Source organism: Physeter macrocephalus, chromosome 21 (genome assembly GCF_002837175.3).
Source record: "Physeter macrocephalus isolate SW-GA chromosome 21, ASM283717v5, whole genome shotgun sequence".
Taxonomy (NCBI): Eukaryota; Metazoa; Chordata; class Mammalia; order Artiodactyla; family Physeteridae; genus Physeter; species Physeter macrocephalus.
Window position 1 is genome coordinate 119,843,182 of NC_041234.1, and position 6,090 is coordinate 119,849,271.

A 6,090-nucleotide genomic window follows, 5' to 3' on the forward strand; every position below is an offset into this window, starting at 1 on the left:
TTTTCACTTGACAAATTAGCTATGGTCAATATCACTGGCTCTCAAAACTTAGTGCACACACAAATTCTTTTCTGTGAAGATATCGTTAAATTGCAGAATCTTTGAATCCATTCCTAGTAAAGGATGGGGCAGTTAGAGGAAATCTTCATTTCAAACAGATACACCTGAAGATTCTAATGTAGGTGATCCAGGGACATGGGAAGTCAACACTGCAGAACCTGATATTTCCTTCAGTTCTGGCTGCATGAATCAAAATGTCTGATCAATTCGGTCCCAAATGAGATTTGTTCATATGGACAACAGCACCAAGACAGTTGAATGTTGCATTGTTAGAGGGACTCAGCCACAGCCAATCAGTGATCCCAGAAGCACTCTCCCTGTGAAAAGTCTGCCTGAAAGCCACTACCATATCTGAACCAGAAAGAGAAGGATGAGAGGCTGAAGACAGGTCAGGCAGCTGGAGGTTTAGTGACAGGAAATTAAAGGTATTCCCATTTAAAGTTTGGAGTTCTCTGTCCTTTCTGTGAAGTATGAGCATAAGGTCATCTTCTGCGGGAGAGGGTACTTAAGAAGCATGTATAAGATAAGAAAATATAATTGTGGAGAGAGGATGAGATAGCTGGCTAGAGAAGCAGAATAGGAATGCTAAGCAGTAAGGGTCCTGCTGAAACTGGTGATTTTGAGTTTACAGTTCTATAGTTAATGTGACAGTGGCTGGAAGCAATGAGCAAACAAGCTTTAGCCACCTGAGGCCCTGGGCAGAGTTGGGAGACCGGGCATTGTCAGTGGTCCTGAGTAGTTCAGTTGATACCTGTTCTCTCAGTGGTCTTGCAGCTGTTGGTAGTAGGGGCTGAGAGGTTAGACATTGAATTCTGCCCTAGCTCCAAAGCATCTCACAGTCTCATGTTCACTGATACCATGGTTTCTGATTCTCTATCCTCCTGGCCTCTTCCCTCTCCAGAACAACCACCCCATCTGATTCCTGCAGGCCAATCCTCTCCTAATCAGTTCCCTGTCTCTCATTGCACAGTACCTTGTCTACCCTTCTTCTTTGCAGGTAGGATCTGTGGCTTATCTCTTTCTTACTTCTATCCCAGAATGCCTAATGCTGGGCTGAATAAATAGCAGAAGCTTGCAAAGTGGGTTTTTTTTGTCCCCTCAAAATTATATAAACCCAAATACTCTGGGTTTTTTTTTTTTTTTACTCTTCAGATGACCAAACTGGACCAAGTTCATGGTTTTATAGAAGAAAATCCCAAATGAGCTGCAGAGCATGTCATGAACAAGCCTTCTTATTGGATGCCTTTGATGTAATGACACTCATTACAGACACACTGTTCTGTACAGCTGTTCTTCACACTCCTTGTGTATATAATTTCTATTTCACAATTGCAAGAATATTCTTCAGAGACCGCCACCTTTCTCAGGTGATTTGAGTTTTCAGTATTTGGTACTTTGCCTTCTAACACTCCCTAAACATCCCAGCAGTGTTCAGAAATGCCCATTGTCTTCTATTTCTTCTTCCTCTTCCTGAATTCCCAGCTATTTTCTCAATGTGTATGGGTCACTGCTTTTCTCTTGGATCCACTAAAATGATAATACAACGTCCGTACCCTCAAGTAACTTACAGTCTAGTGGAGAGAGACAGATGATGCACATGCGCGCATGTGCACGTGCACGCACATACACACTCACATCAAGTAAGCAAGATGATTTCAAAGAGTGATGAATGCTCTGCAGAAAATCAAGAGAGCAATGTCATAGGGAGTGAAGTTGGACTAATGTTAGATTACAAGGAAACGATTGGCATGAAGTGAAAATTTGGGCCATGCACCTATCTGGAAGATGAGTATTCTAGGTAGAGAGAACAGCAAATACCAGACCCTGAGGCAGCAGTGTGCTTGGTGTGTTTGAGGAACAGCAAGAAGGAAAGTGAAGTGAGATAGATAGCAGAAACCACTTTAACCCACTTAAACGGAAAAGGTTCAGAATTAGGTGCTGACAAAGTTGTTGAAATAATCAGAATAATATACTCTAGGTTGAATGGCCAGAACTGTTTCCCTTAATAACACATAACTGGCACCATCAGGAAGGTGGAGAATCAGAGGACCACACCACCTCTGCTGAGATCACCACAAATCTTGACCACACTGCTTCATTCTCTTCCTAAATAAACAAAGTGGATGCATCATGCCCTGCCTTTTGATGCCCACAAAACTAGGAACTGCACCTTGAGACATCTGCTACTGCTCACACAAAAGAAGCAAAAGCTTCCAAGACCATGCTCACGAGCAAAAACTAGAAATCACAGAAGCAGAATTGTGAACTCTGCCCCACTCATCCTTCCAAATTGCACGCAGTTTAATCTGCTTGGCAGAGACTAGGTCACCTGTGGAATCCAGGCTGTGAGGGATTTCTGGAAATATAGTCTTTAGCATTTCAACCTCTATCATTTAGTGAGGTATGTTACAATTGGGGTCGGAATGAGGTCAAGTGAGCTAATATACGATATTTGCTACAGGAGACAAGATCGGAAGTAGGGAAGCCACTGAGAGGCTGTTATAGTAGTCCACCTGAAAGATGACTTGGACCAGAGTGAAAAAGGTAAAGGTTTTGAAAGAGCGTTGGATTTGATATTGTACTCTAAATATAGGACTTGTTTATAGATTGGAGCAGGAAAGATGAAAAAGATATAAAAGAGTGAACATTAAGACTTCTAGCCATCCCTGCCCCAGCCACCCTTGAGAACATTTCCTGAATAATTAGGCCTGGTTTAGGAGACCCTCTTATGTCTATCACAGCATTACACAGTGTTGGAATCCCTTGTTTTATCATCTGTATTTCTACCAAATTTCCATTTCCCCACCAGCAGAGCATGTGTCTGATTGTGCATGGCACTGTGCCTGGCACATTGAGCAATCTCAATAAATACTGTTCTAAGAACGGATGAAAGAGATGAGTGAACTAATTCCTAAAGACACACAAACTACCAAAACTGATTCAAAAATAAGTAGACAATCTGAACATACCTGTAACAAGTGATATAATCAGTAATTAAAAACAACCCAACCAAGAAACGCCCAGGACCAACTATCTTGACTGGGGAATTGTACCAAGTATTTAAAGAATTAACGCCAATCTTTTTCAAGCTCTTCCAAAAAATAGAAAAGTATGGAGCACTTCCTAATTCATTTTATGAGGTCAGCATTACCCTGATACCAATGCCAGACAAGAAAAGAAAACCACAGGCCACTATCCCTTCTGAACATAGATGCAAAAATCTTCAACAAAATACTAGCAAACTGAATCCAGCAGCACGTTAAAAGGAGTATACCTCATGACCAAGTGGAATTTATCCTAGGAATGCAAGGGTGGTTCTTCAATAAGTTACATGTAGATTTACCATATGACTCAGCAATTCCACTCCTAAGCGTATACCTAAGAGAACTGAAAAAAAACGTTTTCACAAGGTGTGTACAAGGTGAAAACTTATACGTGACTGTTCAAAGCAGCACTTCTCACACTAACCGAAAGGTGGACACCACCCAAATGTCCATCAATAGATAAATGGATAGACAACATGAAGTATATCTATACAATGGAATATTATTCAGCCTTGACAAGGAATGAAGTACTGATACATGCTACCACATGGATGAACCTTGAAAACACTATATTAAGTGAAAAAAGCTAGTCACAAAAGGCCACATGTTGCATGATTCTCTTCATACAAAATGTCTATAATAGACAAATCCATAAGATCAGAAATCAGTTTAGTGACTGAAAGGGCCAGGGAGTAGGGAGGGAGAGTGGGGAGTGACTCTTAATGGGTATAGGGTCTCCTTTAGGAGTGATGAAAATGTTCTATAACTAGATAGAGGGATGATTATACAACACTTTGAATATACTAAAATCCATTGAATTATACACTTTGAAAGAGTGAGTTGTGTGATATGTCAATTATATCTTAATAAAGCTGCTCTTTAAAAAAAAAGAAAGAAAGAAAATAATGGATTAAAGAATACCATATCACCTTGAGTCCATCTATTCAGTGGCCTGGTGAACTTCTCTGTAATAAAGCTGTCTTTTAAAAAAAAGAAAGAAAGAAAATAATGGATTAAAGAATACCATATCACCTTGAGTCCATCTATTCAGTGGCCTGGTGAACTTCTCTGTGTTAAGATGCCATTAAGAGTTCTCACTCATTGCCAATGTTGCTAGATGGGGTTACATCTTCCAGCGTGCAATGTGAAATCCTTTGGGTAGTCAGAAACTGGAATTCAATGTCAAGTGAGGAGCATGGGATCCAGGCTTTTTCAAGCCAAGAAACACTATGTTGGGCTGATTTTGTCCTTTGCTCTCCACGAAGGTATTTGGTCTTTTTAAGTCCACTATACCTCATTATGCCAAACCAGAAATGAAAAGATCCTGTAGTTTGCTCTCGTGCTTCACTGTGAACCATAGCCATATTCACATAGATATCTGAGATGAAGCTTCTAACAGTGGGGTATAAATGCTAAAGCTGCTGCTATAGAAACTGGCCTAGAAGAGCTTCTAGAAAGCAAAGGTGAAGCCTCGGTTAGTTCAACATGGATTGAGAGTTTTGAACAAAACCATATTTGAGACATTTAAATCGTATGACAGTAGAACACCAAGTGAAATCATTAGAAATTCCAGGGTAAGATGATAAGTTTCATGTGACTCAGGTTTTTGACAACCCTACTGCATAAACCAGCAACTGTGTCCCGGGTACCCCAGAGAAAACCTATGATGAGTGGTCAGTTGCTTTGTAAATTGTCACATCTAAATTAAGAGGTAAATGAGTAGTTTAAAAATGAACTGTGATTCACTGTGGTTAGTAGTTTATTACTTGAGGTTCTACACTCTTCCTGGAGTCTGGTCCGTGTAGGAAAAGGCCTTTTGCTATCTTCTGAGATCCAGAAGCTTCAGGCTGGGGCAGACACATTTGGGACACATCCCAGGCACTGATTCCCCTGGCCTGCATTCTGCAACCCTTCTATACATCTGCTCCTGCCTCCTACCGGAGTCACATAGCTCATCTCAAGCTCCAGTGACTGACGTTTTTCCTTCTCTTCATCCCACGTGTCCTACTAGCTAGCCGGCAATGGCCACCTAACTCTAGAAGATCTCCCATTGCTTGCCCATTGAACATGTGCTTGGCCATTGTTTTAGGTATTTTCCCTGGAGATGAGGAAACTGAGGCACACAGAAGCTAGGTGACTTGCTTAAGATCACACAGCTCTGACCGCCGTCATATCCTCTCTACTCCTGGCTGAAAAACAGTAGCTAATTTGTGAGGATTAAATTATTATTATTAGTCCTCTGGAGCAGGGTGGCCCTTTCTGTCCAGTGGGCTTGGATTGGGAGTACATTTTGCAAATTAAGACCCAGACAGTCTGGAACAAGCATTTCCATCTATTTTAATAAACCCAAGTGAACCTAAGGTGATGTTCTGAATAAACAGAGTTACATAATAATGCATTTCACTGGAAAGAAGCTCTCTTAACATGTTTACATTTAATGGAACACAAGAAGTGTCACTTTGACTTCATTTTCAAAGCTGACTCCTGAGTAGCATCTACAGTCTCACAGAAAAGCTTTCATAGACCTAATAACTTGTGGAATAACGTTATTCACTTGAATACGTGCACACCCTGTTCTAAAAGCCTTTTCTCCCACTTTAGTAGTGTCGATGTTAGGAAGTATAGCCTTGGTCACTGTTCCTCCATAAGGCATCTTGGCCCTTCCTGCTCCATCTCAACTCAATAGGCTCCACAGGAGAGAAACGAATCTAGAGGAACCAATTCACTGTAATGGGCAATGTTCCCATAAACAACATCAGGAACATGAGAGCTGTCAGAAGCACTGCAGTGGGGTTCTGTCATCATTTTATGGAAATTCATGCCACCCAAATAAATGCTATATTCACCTCTGGTTTCTATCCTGTGTAAATTCAGAGGATTAAATGAATGCAATATGCTCACATCCTGAAGAGCAAACTAGAGAATGGCTCAATTCATAAAAACCCCATAATCCCCAAGAACAAACCAAAGGCTTAAGAGAGTCAAG